The sequence below is a fragment of the Ambystoma mexicanum genome, chromosome 6p, assembly GCF_040938575.1.
Source record: "Ambystoma mexicanum isolate Mex_15411 chromosome 6p, UKY_AmexF1_1, whole genome shotgun sequence".
Taxonomy (NCBI): Eukaryota; Metazoa; Chordata; class Amphibia; order Caudata; family Ambystomatidae; genus Ambystoma; species Ambystoma mexicanum.
Genome location: NC_090935.1, coordinates 372,843,112 through 372,864,707, shown reverse-complemented (window position 1 = coordinate 372,864,707; position 21,596 = coordinate 372,843,112). Strand labels below are relative to the sequence as shown.

The 21,596-nt window shown below is 50.3% G+C and overlaps 1 protein-coding gene and 1 non-coding gene across 2 annotated transcripts in view; one reads left to right on the top strand and one right to left on the bottom strand.

The window, feature by feature from the left end:
- NUP155 (nucleoporin 155) overlaps positions 1–21,596 on the top strand; it is a 1,628,423-nt gene that overhangs the window by 305,708 nt on the left and 1,301,119 nt on the right. The gene's annotated exons all lie outside the window — the stretch shown is intronic.
- Positions 10,229–10,467, bottom strand: LOC138512408 (small nucleolar RNA SNORD17). The gene has a single exon (XR_011281237.1). It is a non-coding gene; the product is annotated as a small nucleolar RNA SNORD17 (small nucleolar RNA).

Genomic DNA, 21,596 nt, shown 5'->3' with positions numbered 1-21,596 from the left:
TCATCCATCTCTGTGGGTCATTCACTTTTCCTAGCAGAGAGGTGGGGGCAGAGCTTTCTTCAGCAGGGCCTCCCTCTCGAACAGCCTCACTGCCTCTGTAGCTTGAGCAGAACCATCTTCGGTTCCGGAAGAAACTCAAGACCTTCCTCTCAAGACCTTCCTCTTTGCTTCAGCTTTCTCTCTTCCTCTCCCCTGCTGATGACCCGTCTGTTCCACACACCTGGCCACCCTCTGAATTTGGGTCTAGGTCCCTGCCTGTCGAGTTGCACTCGCACTGCCTTTTGGCCCCCCCCTAGCACTTGTGGTCTGTATTCCCTACAGTCCACCCCCTCTCTGCACTTATTAACCACCCGTTGGCTGCACTCTGTTACCTGCGCTTCTCCCTCTCCCCCTCCCTTTTTGCACTTCTCACCTTCCCCTTCATGCCCTTGCGCCTACTGAATAACACAAGACCTGGTGAGATTGTTGTTTTGTCCTCCTTTTGTTTCCCCCTCCTTGTCTTGTTGCGCCTAGAAACACTTGTGTATAGGCGCGTTATAAATGCCATGACATATCATGAAGGGCCCAAGAATACCAAACTGTGTTGAGGGTACAGGGTTTACCACTGACAGGGTTTAACACCAAGGCTTTTCATGAGCGTAATGGAGTGATAACGCATTCTAAGACAAATAAAATAAAAGATGAGTTTTAAATATGCAGTGAGTACTTTTAAAACCCCCCACCCCCAAGATCCCAGAGGTTATAAAGGCATATAATCAGTTTACAGCAAGTAAGTCAGTAGTACTTTTAGGGAATTTCTTGCTGTTATAAGCCTATATGGCTACCAGGACAGGGATTTCTAGCTTTTTTGCGTAAGGTATTTTGTTCCCCGGGTGATTCTCTCACCATAAGTGTGTTGTAGGTTGGTGATGGCTGTAATTTAGTTTCGGCTCCACCAGCGGTATAGTAATTATTTTACTGTATTAGTAGCCAGGTGCACTTATGTGGTAGCCATTGAAGCCCTCACATATTTCTTTAAGTGCTCCTCCCGGCCATTTTGTTTTGGGTAGCCTTTGTTTTTCTTGACCATAGTGTAGGCCTAAAATGGCCTTTGTTCTAACGTGGGTACCCCCTGAGCCCACCCTGCACATTTAGATGTGGCTTAAACTAGTATAAAGTCCGCAAATTACGCAATCTATATCCTTTTAGGGTGGGCCAGTGTTGAGATGGATTTCTCAAATCTGGTCTGGTGGACAGATTTTAGGAGGCCACCTTAGTAGGCTGTGTGGGTGGTGTTACTCAGATTGCTCAAGAAAACCACTCCACTATTGTGATGGGAGATTTTACAAATGGTAAGGATAGCCCCAGGATCCTGAAACTGTTGAACATGAGCAACTTTTCAAGAATGCTTTCCTTGTCTGTAGTAAAGAACCCACCCAAAATATGGCAATGTATTGGACTGGGTTGTTAACAATTTGGTGTTAAGCCCCCTGGAAATTAGACCTTATGTAGTGGAGTGATGTGGAGGGGTGAACTGGTTGGCATCCCACGTGCATAAGCTGAGCCCCGGGGTAAGTCAATCTGATTGCCAAAACATATTCTGTTAGACAGGCACGATCATTGGCCGCGCTCCCACCTAGAAGTCAACCTTCTATCAGCTGCCCCTTCTTTCGAATGGATTGTGTCCTCCAACATATTCCACATCTTTGACATTTAATGTCCACAGCTGTGTACTTGGAAACTTTTTCGGCAGAGGGTGTCCTAAGTCGATGACGTCGGTTCGATGATCCTCGAAGGCCTCCATATAAGTAGGACGGACAGCGCCCGTAGCCTCAGTTCCGTTTTTTCAGCAAACGTGTTTGCTTTGGAGACTCGGCGTGCCTTGTGTATGCCTCGTGAATGTCGTCTTCTTCGACCCCTCTGGTTTCAAAACTTGCCGAGACTACAAGTCTAAAATTCCGATTACCGACCTGCATTACATTTGTTTGTGGTGTTTGGGTGAGAGTCACGACACCGACGACTGTTCCAACTGCCAGTCGCTGACTGCTAAGGCCTTGCGGCAGCATAAGGGAAAGCTTCAGGTAGGTAGGGGTTCTAAACCACCTAAATCTAAGTCCAAGGGGATGTTCACCGACGATTCGAGGGGCGACTCTCTGCGTCAGGAGTCCCAGGTATCTCGGTCCCAGAGTGGTTCCCGCCATTCGTTGTCCTCGTCTTGGCATTCTAGGAAGCGCCGTCACCAGTCGCCTTCCCTGTCCTCCTTGGAGGATGGAGCCGCAAGGAAAGTGGCTTGTCCAATAAAGTCTGACTCCAGCGGAATGGGAGCTGCCTTTAGGGAGCAGATGTTAGTGATTTTTCAATCGCTGGGCACAGTTCCGTCTGCGCCTTCTGCTGAAGCTGGCAAGGAACGGTCTTGATCTGTGGCTCGCACGCCTTTTAGCTCGGGTCCCCGACGCAACTTTCCAGGAACCTTCGAGGTCCTGTTCGGACAAGGCTCAGGTTAGTCGCAAGACACATGCTTCCAGGTCTCGGTCCTCGTCTCCAGCAGGAACGCAGAAACCTGCTAAGGGCTCCAAAGCAGCGTCCGCGCCGTGTCAGTCAGATACCGACGTTGAAGATTTGCCTTCGCACCAGCCCTCTGCGCTGTTATTGACGTTGACGGCGCCATCGACGTCGCAACCGTCAGCGCTTTTTGCCCAAAATGTACTGATGGAGATCTCTGATACTGTGGATCCTCCAAGGTAGGCTACTTCCAAGTCTGTGAGGCCTCTGGTGTACTCCAGACCCTCTGCTATACCGAAGAAGGACTTTTACCTCCCTCTGGATGACCTCTATGAAGAGTAGGAGAGGTCAGACTTCGATATTGACCCTTTTAAGCATGATGTGGCTCCTGTCTTTTCTGGAGACATTCAATTTGAAGAATTGAAGCAATCTCTTCATGATGCCAGTGGTTTGGACACTTCTCCGGAGGTGGAATTTGGCAGGCCTGAACCTGGGGCTCATGCTGAGTCATCCTACCGTAGGCTCATGGCGAGGCTCACTGAGTATCTGGGCTGGTCCAGTCCTCCTGAAGCTTTTGTACAGGATGATCTAACAAACATTTTGTATCAAGGTCCGTCCTATGACCAGGTGTTAACTTTTCATTTGACATTGCAGAAAGGGGTGGCGGCTGCTTGGCAGTCACCCTAATCTCTTCCGGCTGTTAACAAATCATTAACCAAAAAATACTGGCCTTCCGGTAGCGACCCCAGCTACCTTTCATCTCACCTCACTCCCGAGAGTTTGGTGGTTCAGGTGGCTACGGCCACCTTGAGGCAGGCATCGTACCCTACCATCCCTCCAGATAGGGACGACAAACGCTTAGACGGTTGGGCACGCAAGGTGTTTTCTGCAGGGAGTATGGCGTTTAAGTCGGCCAACTCCACTTGTGCCTTTCACACTCTGTGGAATTGTTTCTCTAGCGGCTGAGCATATTCCCGAAGGGGAAGAAATGGATGGGTTCCTTGCTCTCGTGCAAGATGGCAAGGAGGCCATGTGTGAATCCCTTCAGTCAAGTTTGGACACAGCCCACAGTGTTAGCCGGCCCATGGCTGCGAGCACCGTGATGCGCAGATTTGCGTGGTTACGGAAGTCGGGTTTTGCTCTGGATTTGCAAGCCCGTCTTTTGAACATGCCCTTTGATTGCGCACATTTTTTTGGCAGCAAGGCTGACGAGAGCCTTAAGAGGTTGCAGACCTCAAAAGCTGCTGCTAAATCTTTGAGCACAGCTGTGCGTCAGCCTGCGCCTTTTCGTCCTAGGGGACAGCAGTGGAGGGGAGGTTCTTTTCGTTACTACTCCACCTTTGGTAGAACGAGAGGAGCCATCAGTCAAAGGGGTCAGCGTAAAAAAGTACCCGTGGTGGTCGGGGAAATAGAGGTGCCAAACCCGCTCAGGCAGCTGCCTCTTTGCCTTCAGGCGCTGCCGCAGCTGCTCCAAAACAGTAATGAGGACATTTCCCACGACTCGCCGGTTGGGGGCAGACTGTCTCAGCATCTCGAAGAATGGAGAGCCATTACATCGGATGCGTGGGTTCTGGATGCAATAGCCCACGGCTACTGCCTTCGCTTCATACAGCGGCATTATGACAATCCACCGGGGAATCGCTTCAAAGATTCCAGATCCGCTCCTTGTGCAGGAAATGTTGACCATGCTAGAGAAAGGCGCTATAGAACTGGTGCCTGTAGCGGAGAGGAATAAGGAATTGTATTCCCCATATTTTTTTTATTCCAAATTAAGACTGAGGATTGAGACCCATCCGGGATTTGCTTTTGTCGAACAAACTTATCAGGATGGACAAGTTCAAGATGGTAACTTTCTCAAGTCCTCCAGGCTCTTCAACTTCAGGATTGTTGGTGTCTCTGGACCTACTGGATACTTAGTTTCATGTTCGGATTCATCCGAAGCACAGAAAGTAGCTGAGGTTTGCGGTTGGCGACTCGCACTTTCAGTTTCGGGTCCTGCCATTCGGATTGATCTCCGCCCAAGGGTATTCACCAAGCTAATGGTGGTGGTGGCGGCAGCGTATCTCAGGCGAGGAGGGGATTCACGTCTACCCCTACCTGGACTGGCTGATCCTGGCGCGCTCTCCCGAGCAAGCATTGGATCTTTCACCCTCACACACAAATGTTTGAACAATCAGGCCCCCATCTACCTAGCCTCCTGTTTCTCTAATTACTTGCCTACCCGGCTACTCAGATCAGCCCAAGCAAACTGCTTGACCATCCCTAGATACAAACTGTAGAAAGAGAAAGCAGGTGGTGCAAGCTTCCCAGTCCTTGCCTCCAAACTATGTTAATGTTAAAGGACATTTGTACCGCGCACTATCACCACCGTAGTGGTCCCTTGGCGCTCTGGCGGTTCTGAAAGAGGAGGGGAGGTTGAGTTAGTTGGAGGAAGCAGGAAAAGTGCAAGAGAGCAGTGATGTGCTGTTGGCGGCCTCAGCCCGGTGGGTCCGTTGGCTGGGCCTGGGGTGTTTGCGGCCGGTAGTCGTCGTGTACTGTTGTGCAAGGCTATGTGTGTTTTTGTTTTGTTGTTGCAATGTAGTGAAGTGTGTGCGGTTTGTTGTGCTGTAGGTTTTGGTTGTGTTTGGTTTGGAGTTTGAGAGGTGTATGCAGAAAGGGAAATTGTTAGTAGGGTTGGTTAGTTTGCGTCTCTATCCTGAATTGAAGCGCTCGGCTTGCGTAGTCTCCCCTGTTGCGGCTCTGACTGGCATACAGGTTCCATTCTCCTCTAGTCCCCGCCTCTAACATGCTCTCTGATAGCTCCCCTTATCCTCCATTTAGACTCTAGTGGCCAGTGCATCTCCTAACATTCACAATTCCATCTAGATACGACGCAGGCTAATGTTCACAATTCTATCTAAGTGTGGACATGCGCGTATTGTTTGTTTATTTGTATAGCGCTCTTGACCCAGGGTTATATGTGCGCTTTGAGCATCAGGTTACAGGCAACAATAGGGATCAATAGTACAACAATAGTGTGGCATAAAAGGTTGTCAAGAAAGGCAGTTAGTGCATAGATAGTGATAGGCAAAACACAATAAGAAGCATTTGAACATTGGATGTGCATACATACATGGTTAGTTATTTGTTGAGTAACCAGGTGATGACCTTAGTTCTGAAGGGTTGGAAGGTAGGTGTGGATTTGGTATCCAGTGGAATGGTGTTCCAGAGTTGTGAGGACAGAACTGGGAAGCTGGATCCACCAGCTCTTTTGAGGGAGTATTTGGGCACCGTCAGTTGTAGTGTGTTAGATGATCTAGTGGTTCTAGTGTTCTGTCTTAATGTGAATTTGTTAGTGAGATAGGGCGGGGCTAAGTGGTTAAGAGCTTTGTATGTAAGGCATATGGTTTTTAAGTCTATTTTTTGTTGGATGGAGAGCCATTTACAAGCAATTCTTGTGGTGGAGATATGTTCTCTTCTGGGAAGATTTAGGGCTGCACGGAGTGCGTTATTTTGTAAGACTTGCAATTTATTGATTACTGTTTTATTGGCACCTACATAGAGGCTATTACAGTAGTCCAGTTTGGATTGAATGAGTGCTCTGGCTAAAGTAAGGCAGTTGTTGGGGGAGATCAATGGTCTGCAGGCCCTAATTAATTTACCAGTATAGGCAGTGGCTGAGGCAGTCATATTAACTTGTTTGGCTAGGTTGGTATTCATGTCTAAGTGGAAACCGAGGGTTTTTACACTTTTGGCGATGGGTATGGTGTTGCCGTCGATGGTAAAGCTGGTGTAACTGGGACAGAGTTTACGGATGGTGTTAGGTGAGCCGACCAGAAGCAGTTCGGTCTTATCATCATTCAGGCAGAGCCCATGTGTGGCCATCCATGCCTGAATGGTGGAGAAGACTTCATTGATCCATTTGGTGTCCGCGTTGTGGTTCCCGGATAGAGTGAGGAGTATCTGGGTGTCATCTGCGTAGTTCGTGTAGGTGACACCCAGATTGTCCAGCTTGTTGAATAGGGGCTTTGTAAATATATTATACAAAGTAGGTGAGACGCAAGATCCTTGTGGGACACCGCAGGTAATAGGGATAGGGTCAGCCGCTGCTACGGGTGAGAAGACCCGCATAGTCCTATTGTCCAGGAAGGATTGGATCCATGTGACCGCAGAGTGGGAGAAGTGTGCTGCCGATGACAGATGGTTGCACAGGATTTTGTGGTCGACCAGGTCAAAGGCAGCGGAAAGGTCGAGGAGAAGAAGGATGGCAGCCTTACCTTTATCTTTGAGTTCGTCTATCTGGCATTTGAGGTCAACAAGGGCTGTTTCTGTCCCGTGTTGAGGTCGAAAGCCAGATTGGCGAGTTCCTAGTAAGTGATTTGTCTCGAGGTAATCCTGGATTTGTAAATATGCCACTCTATCAAGAATTTTTAGTAAGAATGGGACGGTGGTGATGGGTCTGTAGTTCGTGGGTATGTCAGGGTCGAGAGTGTTTTTTTTTAGTAGTGGTAGGACCCAGGATTGTTTCAGATTACTGGGGACCAAGTTATTGGAGAAAGACAGGTTTATTAGTTTAGTGATGAAGGGGGAGAGATCCCTAGCTGCATCTTTTATGATCTGAGCGGGGCAGCTATCCCCCTTGCAGTTCGAGGGTTTCAGGGATGCTATAATTTTCTGTACCTTCGGTATGGATACCTTTTTGAAGGTAAAGCCTGAGCTAGTGGCGGTAGGTGGAGGGGGGTGTGACTGGAGGTAGGAGCGGGAGTAAGTTGTCGTCGTTTGTTGTCGATTTTAGTTTGGAGCCCTGAGATTTTATTAGCGAAGGCATTCTGGCTCCCTGTGCACCAAGGTTTATCCTTAGTGCAAGTGTCCGTGGGAGGAGTGGGGTTTTCTAGTTCCTTTAGTATGTTGAAGAGCTCCTTAGTGCTGGAGCTTGCCTGGGAGATCCTGGAGTTGAGAGATTCTCTTTTAGCGCGTGTGATCTCATTTTTGTAGAGAGTGGAGATGTTTGTAAGATTAGTTCTGTTATTTTCTGACGGCACTGATTTCCATAGTGCTTCGAGTTTACTTTTTTGTTGACGGAGAGTTTTAAGCTCCGGGGTGTACCATGTATTCAGGTGCGCTTTAGGTTTCCCTTTACGCAGTTTCAGTGGGGCAATGATGTCGATGGCTTTGGCCATGGAATCGTTGTAGACGTTGACCAATTGGTTCAAGTCAGTTGTGGCTGGTAATGCGTTCAGAGTAGGGATCACCAAGGGTATTAAGGCTTCCGCTGTGATGTTACTCTTTTTCCTAGTTGCACAGGTAGGTGCAATAATAGGTCTTTTATGCGCTAAATTACTGGTATTAATGTCAAATGGGAGGAGGTAGTGGTCGGTCCAGATGAGCTGTGTGGGATCTTTCAAGGTAATGTTGCAGTTAAGGGCGGTGATCCAGTCAAGGATTCTGCCTTTCGAGTGGGTCGGTTTGGAGCAGAGTTGTTGGAGGCCATACTCCTCTAATGCCATGGCCAGGGCAGTGGCTGGGGTGTCGAGAGGGTCATTAAACCCAAGGTTGAAGTCTCCAAGTATAATCATTTGTGCTGATGGTTTGGAGCTTTCGGCAATTAGTGAGGTGATGTCTTCCTCAAACGAGCCAGGTGGGCCCGGGGGTCTGTAGATTAAGTGCAGCGTGATAGTGCTTTTAGGGGATGTTTGTAGTTTGACTGTGAGATACTCACATGATTTAAGTGGCGGAGAGGAGGCTAGTCTGATATCAAGCGAGGACTTAAAAATAATAGCTACACCACCTCCTCGAGCGTTGGGTCTATCTGCTCTGAGGATGGTGTAGTTATCAGGTATGGCTAGGGTGAGAGATGGTCCTGCAGCATCATGCAACCAGGTTTCGGTTACAGCAAGGAAGTCCAGGTTGTTGGTTAGAATAATGTCAGCGACTTCTATGGAGTGGGCGACTAATGATCTAACATTTAGAAGAGCTCCTTTAGGAGTATGGGGGGTGGAGTTGATAGGTGTTACAGTACGAGTGTTAGTCATATTAGGTGTTTTGGCTGGGTCTATGGTGGGTTCTGGCACCCAGTCTAATGTTTCGATCAATAGGGGTGAGGGTAATGGTTCGAGAGACAGTAGGGTTGGCAGTTATGGAGGTGCTGTGGTCGAGGGTGGGGCATAATGCTCTTGAGTCAGTGGGGTTCCACTTGGAGGCAGCTGAGTGCATAATAGTAGGGGAATCAGAAGAATGTGCCTGGCTAAGGGTGGGAGAGGCGGATTGTGATACCGGGAGGAAGGCCGGTGTGGTAGGCAGGAATGGTGTGGGGCAGGTGATAGGGTAATGTCTTGGGCAGGCAGGTCTGACAAGACCATTATTATGGGCAATGTAGCTATTGCCAGTGCAGGGTGTGTAGCTTTGCATGACACAGAAGGGGAACATAATCGCGGTAAGGCAGAGTAGCATGCTAAGGCGACGTACAGAGCAGTGGCGCGTAGGGGGCATTGGTGACAATAAGGTGGGCACAGTGCAGTTCAAATATGGACAGGTAGCGATCACGGGGCACAACACAAAATCAGATGTGGTCTGGAAGCAACCATAGGGCAACGCACAGTGCAAATGTGGCCGGGAGTTCACCAAAGGGTACAACACAGTGCAAGTGTGGTCTGGAGTTTACCATAAGGCATAGCACAATGCAAATGAGGTCTGGGGCGACCATAGGGCACAGCACAAAATCAAATGTGGTCTGGGGCGACCATAGGGCACAACACAATGCAGTAGAGGTCTGGGGCGACCATAGGGCACAACACAAAATCAAATGTGGTCTGGGGCGACCATAGGGCACAACACAATGCAGTAGAGGTCTGGGGCGACCATAGGGCACAACACAATGCAATGTCTGAAGAGATAAGGTTCCAATGTGATATGTGAGGGGCAGATGTGTTATGGGTTCAGCGGAGCGTTGATATTGTAGGCGCAGTGTTACCTTAACGGGTGAATGTGGTGGTCCAGGGGGTCTGGCAGACAGCAGAGTCGGCAGTAAACAGGCAGAGAACAGGCTCCAGCCTTGTTCCCGTGGGCCTTGGAGGAGAGGGCCGGCTTCGCCTGCCGGCGCACAATGGCAGGGGTTATGGTCGCTGTAGCCAATCAGGCGAGGCGAAGCTACTGCTGTATGCCTGGTAGGGCACAGAGAGGACCAAGCCTAAATGCGGCGGCCATCTTGGAAGGGGGTACCTCGTGTACCTCAGTGCAGGCTATGGGGCAAAGCGTGCTCTTGCGGGGCAGGTGCAGGTTGCCTGGGACCTTAATGTGGCAACTCGGAGCACTTATGTGCATTTAATCAGAAAATTAGCAGATTCAAACTATGATGGCCAGAAAAGATGAGCGCAATGAGGCAGCGCTTACCGGGTCACAGCAGCTGATCGCGGATGGCTTCGTGGCCAGGCCCGCTGCTCCTGCAGTGTCGGGGCCTCGTATGATGAGCTCCTGCTCATTGGATGGATTCCTCAGCCAGTTCTATCTAAGTGCAGACATGCCAACCTCACAAATCTATCCAGATGCGACGTAGGCTAATGTTCACAGTTCTATCCAAGTGTGGACATGCTAGTATTCACAGTTCTATCTAAGTGTTACTTAGATAGAGGTACTACAACACGAGGTTGCGTGGCTGTCGCACGGAGTCAAGCACATTTGTTACCCCGATAATACCCCATTTGCAGCATTATTGCCCTTGTTAGGTATTTGTGGCATAAGAATCCCTCTCCCGCCCTGCCACTTGCACCACGTGATCAGAAGAGTTTCATTCGTCTTTGGCAGGGTGATGTCCTTTACAGGGCACCACCCCAAGCCAGTCCAGTACTCTCCTGCAGACAGCACTGCTAGTGCCACTGGAGTGTAGTAGAACACTACTCGCCAGAGGTCACAAGAATGCCGCGGACACAGAAACCTAGAACAGGAATCCTGTGCTGAAGGAGGACTGGACAGAGGCCCTCGGAGAATGGATAAACTTGATCATCACATTACATGCTGCAATTGTCCCCCCCCCCCCCCACCCACCCAGTGCCCAAGGGCGGGAAGACACACGGGTTCACCTTACCCATGCAAATTGCCTCTCCCTTAGTGGTGATCACCACAATATCTTGATTCATCTCAATGCCATCCTCATAGCGCAGCACACCAGGAATCAAGATCTTGGCACCATAGCAGATGGCATTCACCGCACTGTCCTCGCTTACATTAACCATCACATCCGAATCCTCTGTCCATTTTCAAACAAAAAAACAAACTTTGGTTATCCGCCGTACAAGACTAAAGCCCTTCACCACCTCACCTCAGGACTTCAGCTCGCTACCTTCCCTGCGCTTGTAATTAAATACTATATGCTCACTGTTGATCATTTTGTATATTATATATTGCTTGCAATGCTATTGTATATATTGTGCTCACCCTGTTATTGTTAGGTTCTTATATTGTATATCGTGTATACTATGTATTGCGTTTATAGTGCTTTTCATGCTATCATGCCTCTCTTCCTCACTTTAAACCGAAATACACTTCCAGTACGATTCTATGAAACTTTCACACTGTAATTCTTACTATCCGTACCAATGTTGTACCAATGTTTTGCTCGAAGATATGCGCCCGGATGCCCTTGGGCCTGGTGCGCTGTACAAATAAAATAAATACAAATACTGATCATGACGGACAACAAAGTGGCCATGCATTACCTCAACAAAAAAGGGGGGGGTAGGGTCCCTCCCTTTGTGCAGAGAGGCAATGCAGCTTTGGTTCTGGGCAATTCAGCCGGGAATTTCGCTCTCGACAGCTCATCTGGCTGGAGAGGACAATGTGGCGGCGGACGCTCTGAGCAGGCAGAGAGCACGATCTCTCACGAGTGGGAGTTGAGTCAGGAAGTCCTCCTGGAGATCTTTGCCCTTTGGGGAACCCCCCAAGTGGATCTCTTCACCACCAGTGTCAACCGTACGTGCGAGAGATTCTGCTCAAGGGAATTTCCTCCAAGAGGAGCCTTAGAAGACTCATTCGTAGTGGATTGGTTATTCCCACTGCTTTACGCATTTCCTCCAATCCCTGTCATTCCTCAAGTGTTAAGGAGGTTACGGCGGTTCGGATCCCACATGATCCTCGTTGCTCCGGATTGGGCCAGGAGAGCGTGGTACCCGGACCGTCTCGAAATTTCCATCTGCCCTCCACGCCGTCTTCCCTACCTAGATGATCTGCTTGTGCGGGGCAGGGGGGTCAGGTTCTCCATCCAGAGGTCAGGACCCTCAACCTTCACGCTTGGCATCTGAAAGGTTGAGGTATAAGAATTGGGACCTCCCGGATGACGTGCTGAAGGTGTTTCTTTCGGCCAGGCGGCCAGCATCATAATCCCTGTACCGTTGGCGTAAGTTATGCGACTGGTGTGGAGGACAAAATGTTGATCCTTTTCAGTGTTCCATTCCCATGGTTTTCTCTTGCTTGCTTTCTTTGGCCCACAGGGGCCTTCAAGTGGGTACCATTAAAGGTTACCTGGCGGCGCTGTCTATCTTCAAGCGCTCGTATTACTTTAAGATTCATCTGATTTCCCAATTTCTTAAAGGGCTCACTAATGTGTTCCCGCCGTCCCCTTTCCAGGTGCTGGTTTGGGATATGAATTTGGTGTTTAAATTCCTGATGGGTGCTCTGTTTGAACCTTTGCACTCTTGTCCTTTGAGATTGTCTTTCAAGACTGTGTTCTTGGTTGCATGTTACTTAGGCTCGCAGAGTGAGCGAATTGGAGGCACTTTCACTTTCATCCAAGCCCCCATTTACTGTGTTCCACAAGGATAGGGTTGTACCGAGGGTACGTCCTTCCTTTCTACCAAAGGTAGTTCCTGAAATTCATTTAGGCCAGAAAGTGGTTCTTCCGTCGTTCCATCCGCCCCATCATCTTGGTAAGCAAGAGGAGCGACTCAATACGTTGGATCCTAGGAGAGCTCTGAGCTTTTATATTTCTAGGATGGGCAGGGTCGGAGTGGATGATCAACTCTTTGTGGGGTATGCTAGTCACCGATTGGGCCATGCTATTACAAAATAGACCATGTCCAGGTGGATTGTCCTTACCATTACTGAATGTTACCGTTTGGCGGGCAAGGACCCTCTGGAAAAGTTGCAAGCTCATTCCACACGGGGCGTGGCTACTTCCACAGCCCTTCAGAGGGGAGTTACTATTCAGAATATTTGTGATGCAGCTACATGGGCTTCTATCCACATCTTTTGTTAAACATTACTCCCTCGATACGCTCCATGGTCAAGATATGGCCTTTGGTAAGGCGGTTCTTTATTCTGCCATCTGATTGGGTACTCTAAATTATTTTCCTTCATCCTTTTTCTGGTACTGGTTTGAGAGTCTGTCAAAGATGTGGAATACGTTGGAGGACACAATCCATTCGAAGACCAAGTTACTTACCAACTGGTAATGTTCTTTCGATTGGATGATCCTCCAACGTATTCCACATCGCCCTCCCAGCCTGCCCCTCTGGAGAATTTCCTATGCGATTATGTCATGACTCTCAAGGCACCTCCCCCTGGTCTAACGAACAAGCCTGCATTGATCAATTGGCAAAGGAAACGTTATGCATTTAGAACGGCAGTCAAACGATTCTATACGTGTTGGAGGCTGTTTGATTCTCTCCCTGGAAAGTGGTGCTTACAGCGAGGGCGCCGTTGAGGCATCACGTATTTCCCCTGCAAGTCACGTGTTTTGGAGCTAATGTATTTTAGGAGCAAGTCGGGTTTAGATCGCTGCTTCTGATTGTTGTCATTTCCTTGCTGAAGCTGCGGCTACCTTGTATTAATACAAGGTAGCCGCAGCTTCAGCAAGGAAATGGCATCTTCTCTCTTCTGTTACAGACAGCGGTCCCCCTCGTCACCATCCTTTCCGGATTGTTTTCTCGAGGGGATTGGGTCCTCCGACGTATTCCATATCTATGACAGTAATCACCACCGCTGTGCTGCTTCGGAAACATTTTGGTGTCTGCGTCGATGACGTCGATGCGCCGTCCTCGAGGACCTTCTCCGACGGCCGACGTCACTGGATGTTATAAGTAGGGCGCACGACGCCAGTAGCCTCAGTTCTGTTTTTTCTGCGAACGTGTTCGCTTCGTGAATCTCGGTACGCCTCGACACTTTGGAGTTTCTGTTGTTTATCTTGGTTCTTTGAACCTGTTCGTTTGTGAAGTTATTCTTCATGAAGATGTCTACCTCGTCTACCACACCGCGTCCGGGCTTTAAGAAGTGCGGGGACTGTGGGTCCAAGATGTCGGTCACAGACTCGCACAACGCCTGCCTCTGGTGCCTCGGGGAGGCCCATGACACGGATGACTGTGTCGACTGCCAGTCGCTCACGTCGAAAGCCTTGCGGGAGCACAAGAAGTTATCGGTAGGTAAGGTGTCCAAGCCCCGGAAGTCGAGATCTGCAGGGCTTTCGACGGATGACTCGAGGGGCAACACTCCGCGTCGTCGTCAGAAGTCCAGTGGGTCTCGGTCCCGCAGTCTGTCTCGCCACTCCTCTGCCTCTACGAGACACTCCCGGAAGTGCCATCATCGGTCACCTTTCCCGTCCTCATCCGAGGACTCCGCCCGTCGCCGGGTCGCTTACCCCACCAAGCATGCGACACCGGAGGAATGGGCTTCCTTCGGGAACGAAAATGTTGGCGATTCTCGAATTGCAGGGCACTGGTCCATCCGCGCCTCCCAGTGGGGTCGGTCGTGATCAGCCGAGAAACGCCGCTCACACGCCTTCGGGCTCGGGTGGTCGTCACGATTCGTGGGAAAGGTCCCGCTCGGACAAGGGGAATCGTTCTCGGCATGCCTGGTCCAGGTCCCGGTCCTCGATGCGCTTGAGACCGCGTGAACCTGTGAAGTCTTCGAGGAAGACGTCGACGCCTGTGGCGCCGAGGTCGTTGACGGACTCTCTCGAGGCCCCGCCTCCGAGGAAGTCGTTGGCGCTCTGGCTTCGAGGCCTTTGTCGACGCCTTCGATGCTGTCAGCGCAGCGTCTGTCGTCAATGCCGATTCTCTAGACGTCAGCGCTGATTCACTTGACGCCTTTCGGGGCTGTGCAGACGGGGGCACCCCGTGGCTCGGGGGAACCACCTAGGAAGGCTCTGGCCAAGGTCAAGCATGGCTTTGGTTCCAGGTCTGTGCCTTCTTACCGCCATCTGGAATTCATTTCTAAGGTGGATGAGGGCTCTGAAGGTGGAGTTTTGTAGGCCTGGCACTCATGCCGATTCTTCGTACTGGCGCCTTATGTCACGGGTCAATGAGTACTTAGGATGGTCTACTCCCCCAGGGGGGTTTGTTCAGGATGACCTTACGGATATCCTCGACATTGGTCCACCAACTGACCCGGTACTGCCATTCCATATGGCTCTGCAAAGAAGGGTGGCAGCGGCTTGGACTGCTCCGGAGAGTCTCCCGGCAGTGAGAAAGTCTTTGCCGTGAAAATACCACACAGCCAGTAGTGACCCCTGCTACTTGTCCAAGCACCCTACTCCGGAGAGTTTGGTGGTGCAGGCGGCTACAGCCCTGGCAAAGCAGGCGTCGTACCCTACCATCCCTCCTGATAGGGACGACAAGCGTTTTGACGGCTGGGCGAAGAAAGTGTTTTCTGCAGGGGGTATGGCGCTTCAGACGGCCAACTCATTTGTGCCTTGTCTCGTTTCACGCACACTCTGTGGAACTGTTTCCTTGGCGGCTGAACATATTCCCGAAGGGGATGAACGGGATGGTTTCCTTGCCATGGTTCAGGATGGCAAGGATGCTATGTGTGAGGCTGTTCAGTCGGGTTTGGACATGGCAGATTGCGTCAGCCGGTCCATGGCGGTGAGCACCGTGATACGCAGGTTTGCGTGGTTGCGGAAGTTGGGGTTTGCTCCTGATGTTCAGGCCTCAACATGCCCTTTGACGGGGGAACATCTTTTTGGCAGCAAGGCTGACTAGAGCCTTGAGAGGTTGCAGACCTCCAAAGCTGCAGCGAAGTCGTTGGGCGCTGCAGTTTGAAAACCTCCGCCTTTTCGTCCTAGGGGACAGCAATGGAGGGGAGGTTCCTTTCGTTATTACTCATCCTTTGGTAAAGCGAGAGGAGCTGCTAGTCAAAGGGTCCACCGTAGGAGTGCCAGAGGTGGAAAACAAGGTACTCGAGGTGCCAAGGCCGCTCGGGCTGTTGCCTCTTTGCCCTCAGGTAACGCCGCAGCCACTTCAGCTCAGTCATGAGGCCATGTTCCATGGTTCGCCGGTTGGGGGAAGGCTGGCGTAGCATCTTGCAGAGTGGCGTGCCATTACTTCAGATGTGTGGCTTCTGGAGATCATAACCCACGGCTACTGTCTTCCTTTCCGGCAGAGGCCTCACGACAATCCACCTGGGAACCTCTTTTGAAGAGTCCGGATCCGCTCCTTGCGCAGGAAATTCAATCCCTGCTGGAGAAAGGCGCCATAGAACTGGTGCCTGTAGCGGAGAGGAACAAGGGATGGTATTCACCTTATTTTTTGATTTCCAAGAAAGACGGGGGATTGAGACTCATCTTGGACTTGCGCGGTTTGAACAAACTCCTCAGGAAGGACATGTTCAAGATGGTTACTCTGTCAAGTCCTCCAGGCCCTTCAACTTCAGGACTGGTTGGTGTCTCTCGACCTCAAGGACGCTTATTTTCATGTGCTGATCCATCGAAAGCACAAGAAGTACCTGAGGTTTGCGGTTGGAGACTCGCACTTTCAGTTTCGGGTTCTGCCGTTCGGATTGACCTCCGCCCCGAGGGTCTTCACCAAGCTCATGGTAGTGGTGGCAGCGCACCTCAGGAAAGGGGGGAATTCACGTCTACCCCTACCTGGACGATTGGTTGATCAGGGCGCGCTCTCCCGAGCAAGTCCTGGATAATCTGTCAGTCACCTGACACTCCCTCCACAAGCTGGGCTTCTCCCTCAATTTAAAGAAGTCCCATTTGACACCAACTCGGAGGCTCCAGTACATCGGAGCAGTGCTCGACAAGTCCCTGGGGCAGTGTTTTCCTCCCCAGGTGAGGGCTCATCACATTCAGCAGATGGTGCACAAGTTTCAACTTGCCCAGACTCTCCCAGCGTTTGAGTTCTTGAGACTGCTCGGCCTCATGGCATCCTGCATTCTTCTGGTGCCGGAGGCCAGGCTGCGGATCAGATCTTTGCAATGGGCACTCAAGCACCAGTGGTCTCAGTCCTCCGGCAGGATGTCGGACCCTGTTCAGGTGCCGTCTTTCTGTGGTGGGCGGACAAAGGCAATCTGATGAGGGGGGCTCCATTTTGGCTGCCCTGGCCGGAGGTGACGATCGTGACGGACGCATCCCACACGGGATGGGGAGCTCATGCCAACGAGTTGACAGTCAGCGGTCGTTGGTCTCCGTCGGACTCCAGACTCCATATCAATCTGTTGGAGCTGAGGGCCATCTAGTGAGCCCTGAAGGCTTTTCTGCCAACTGTGCGAAGAAAGAATGTCCTGATCCTGACGGACAACAAGTTGGCCATGCACTACCTCATCAACAAGGGGGGGGGGGGCACGGTCACTTCCTCTGTGCCGGGAGGGGATGCAGCTCTAGTTCTGGGCAATCCAGCAGGAAGTTTCGATCTCGGCAGTTCATCTGGCAGGAGACGAAAACGAGACGGCGGACGCTCTGAGCAGGCCGAGCGCGATCTCTCACGAGTGGGAGTTGGCTCAGGAGATTCTCCTGGAGATCTTCGCCCTTTGGGGGACCCCTCAAGTGGATCTATTCCCCTCCAGTGTCACCCGGAAGTGCGAGAGGTTCTGCTCGCGGGAATTTCCTCCAAACGGAGACTTAGGAGACGCGTTCGTGGTGGAGTGGTCATTCCCACTGCTGTACGAGTTTCCTCCAGTCCCCGTCATCCCGTAAGTACTATGGAGGTTACGGAGGTTCGGTTCCCGGCTGATCCTCATTGCTCCGGCGTGGGCCCGGAGGACGTGGTACACGAACCTTCTCGACTTGTCCATCTGCCCTCCACGTTGTCTTCCCTACCGAGATGATCTGCTCTCATGGGAAGGGGGGGTCAGGTTCTCCATCCAGAGGTCAGGTCCCTCAACCTTCACGCTTGGTTTCTGAAAGGTTGAGATATAAGGATTGGGACCTCCCTGAAGACGTGATGGAGGTGTTGCTTTCGGCCAGAAGGCCTGCAACAAAGTCCCTGTACCGTTGCCGTTGGAGAAAGTTCTGCGACTGGTGCAGGGTTAAGAATGTGGATCCTTTTGCATGTGAAATTCCCATGGTTCTGTCTTTGTTGCTTTCTTTGGCCCTCAGGGGGCCTTCAAGTGGGTACCATTAAAGGTTACCTGGCGAGCCCAGTTGGGATTTGAACCTTGTTCTCAAGTTTCTGATGGGTGCTCCGTTTGAGCCTTTGCATTCCTGCCCTTTGAGACTGTTAACTCTTAAAACTGTATTTTTGGTTGCGGTCACTTCCGCTCGCAGAGTGAGTGAGTTACAGGCACTTTCAGTTAAGCCACCCTTCACTGTGTTTCATAAGGACAGGGTTGTCCTTAGAGTTCGTCCTTCTTTTCTCCCGAAGGTGGTGTCGGAATTTCATTTAGGCCAGAAGTTTGTTCTTCCGGCATTTTATCCTCCTCCACATCCTGGTAAGGAAGAGGAGAGGCTCCATAGGCTTGATCCTAGGAGAGCATTAAGCTTTTATATTTCACGCATGTTCGGGTCAGAGTGGACGTTCAGCTCTTTATTGGTTACGCTGGAAAGCGTTTAGGACAGGCTGTGACGAAACAGACTTTGTCTCGCTGGATTATTTTGGCTATCTCCGAGTGTTACTGCTTGGCGGGTAAGTACCCACCGGTCAGCTTACGGGCCCATTCTACCAGGGGTATGGCTGCCTCCACTGCCCTGCAGAGGGGTGTTCCTATTCGCAACATCTGTGATGCAGCTACCTGGGCTTCGGTACATACTTTTGTACGTCACTATTCCCTCGATTCCATCCGGGGGCAGGATCTGGCCTTTGGCAAGGCGGTCCTTTACTCCGCAATTTGATTGGGCATGCTAAATTTCTGCTTTCTAAATTCTTTTCCCACCTCCTTGCATTGGTACTGCTTTGGCAGTCTGTCATAGATATGGAATAAGTCGGAAGACCCAATCCCCTCGAAGAACAAGTTACTCTTACCTGGTAACGTTCTTTCAATGGGATGGTCCGACCTATTCCATATCGCTCCCTCCCTACCTTCCCCGCTATAGGATTTCTTATGTGATTGCAGCTTACGTTTCCGCAAGGCTTTGTGTGTCAGACTGGCAGAAGACTGGTGGCACACGTTCTGGGAAAAAACTACAACTGAGGCTACGGGCATCGTGCGTCCTACTAATAACATCCAGTGATGTCGGCCGTCGGAGTAAGTCCTTGAGGACGGCTCATCGACACAGGACGCAGACGCCAAAAATCTTCCGAAGCAGCACAACTGTGATGATTACTGTCATAGATATGGAATACGTCGTCGGACCATCCATCGAAAGAACATTACCAGGTAAGAGAGTAACTTGTTCTTCTCCAGCGTTCTTCGAAGCGTCCGGCTGTTTATCCTGCATTTGCCACGCTCCATACTCGAGCGGGGAATACCAGAATTCGGTCTTCGAAGCGACTGGCTGTTTATCCTGCATTTGCTACTCGTTCTTTTCGAGCGGGGAATACAAAGACTCCAGTATTCCTGCATGAAGAACAAGCGGTCTGTACCACACGCAACTACTGCTCATAGTATCCACCATCCCACGGAAAAACTGTCTTACCTCCGGATGCTCGGAGCATTTCTCCTGCTTATGTGTCCCAGACCAAATTACAACGTGAGCAGCTGCTTCCATGTTATCGTTCCTTCAATGGACAGACTTTACTGTACCGCCTGAGTATTTCTGTGATCATTCTCGTACAGTTCTGTCAGTACGAGGCAGTTATTTGTATTCTCTCTTACAAACTGTGTGCCAGCAATGGTGAATAGAACTCATTGCTTTTCCTAATCTCCAAGGCCATTAGGTTAAGTCGTTCAGCGCAGGAGGAGGACAATTCCCGTTTGGAATCAAGTGTTAGTTCTTTACTTTTCTTTCTTTCTGTGTACTGAACATTGTGGACGCTTTCCAGGGTGCACCAACCCGGCTCTAGTGCGACCCTTGTGCCGTACGGGAAAAGTGTCCTTAGTAAGTCCCCTTTTTCCCAGGTTGTTTTCCTTTTGGATTGCTTTGCTGCTCGATGCTGGATTCCTGTGCTTAAACTCAAGATGCCAAAAAGGTTAGTGGTAATTTTTGAGTAGGTAATATAGGGTTGTCGTCATATCAGGAAAGGTACTGAATATTGTTTTTTCTTATACAGCCTGACGAGTGTATTATGTTCCGTGGCCTTTCCATTGATTCCTCGCTCTGGCTGTCAATACGTATCAGCCAGAGGGATTCATCAATTGGAACCTCTTAATTCAAGTTAGACCGTCTCCATCTGAGTCCGTAATTGAAAGTGCTGATAGGAAGGGATTGCATCCACAAGGCAACTGGCCATTAACAACCTGTATCCTTTTTATGGTCCAGGTGAGGGTCTGCCGTATTCTTATTTCAGTAACCAATTCATGACAGATTGCAGCTTATGTTTCCGCAAGGCTATGTGCAGTCAAGCAGGCATTGGATATGTGCATGTCACACGTTATGGAGGAAAAAACATAAACTGAGGGTACAGGTGCTGTGCGTCCTACTTATAACATCCGGGACTTCGCCCTTGACGGAGGCCTTCGAGGGACATTGACCCGACGTCATTGACGCAGGACGCCCTCTGCTGAAAAAGTTTCTGAAGTACATAGCTGTGGACATTACATGAAGGAGTGACCTTGCTTAGGAGCACACACAGGAGCAGCAAAGTCAATACCCAGTCAAGAGGGAGCCCAAAGATGCACAGAAGGACTAAACAGAGAGGGCTAAACGTGACACTTGCTGCGTAGCGATAGCTCGGCCCCCTGCATCTAGCGCCTCAGTAGCCATCTGGAAAAGGCCTCTCTAGGAGAGCCCAACACAGAGACTTTCACTACTTGGCTCACAAAAAAGCAAGACACTCTTTTGAAACAGGGCAGGCAACGCTAAATCAATCTGTCAACTGGAGCGGCACACCGGCTTGCCTGCCTTTGGCCCAAAGTGACCTGGCTAAAGCAGCAGAGAAACTCCTGACAGCCGAGGACCTATAACTAGGGAGTCCGGTTTTCGGTGATTACCGATTTTCCCCGATATCTAGACCCCGTTACTATTTATTTATTACTCGGGGGACTCCGATAAACCCCGGTAAATCATATGCTGGGAGCGGGATTTGAAGCTGTGATGTCTTGTATTCAAGACAGACGCGTTGCCAGTGAGCTATCATGGCAGCTTTATGAAAGACTTGGATTTAGTGCCTTAAATGATTATGCACCATTGCCACCTTGTGGCTGAATGGTGAATTGAATGCATTTTGCAAACTGTTTTTTTTTGTTCTCTCTGTCAACTAGTCCCTTATTGTTGTGCTTATTTCTTCATAAGCACAACAATAAGGGCACTTCTATACTATACCCCCTGCAGCTAATACCAGCCCCTCCCATCACAATGCTGGCAGGAAACTGCTAATGATGGCCCATTAGTCAATGAATGGTTTGGTGGCAGCATTGTAATGGGAGGGGAGGGGCAGTGGGGTGTGGGGTGTAGGCGTTCATTGTAGGCAGCTTTGCCTCTCTGCAGGTGTGTAAGTGGCATCACTTTACACTCTGACTCACATTCATGCAAGCAACACTATGGCTTAAAAATGCCCATTGTCCCCAGAGCACTGACAGCAGCCAGAGTGTCCAGTAATCCAGTTTCATCTTTGTTTTCTGTTGCCCAGTGAGAGGATCCAGCCTGCAGCTTGACCACAACCTGCCTTCAGTATCTGAGGTAAGTCATGCCCTTGGCCCCCAAGTAGCTCCCCCACCAGCAGAGAAGCGGGATGTGGGGAGGGCAGTGCAGTTACAGGCCTCAGCCACGGCCTTGTTTTTTTTATTTATTTGGACACTGTGCTTCGGGTCCATGGACCCGATTAATTTATTTATTTCCGCAATGTTGGTGGGGACCAACATTGCAGAAATAAATTAATTAATCGGGTCCACGT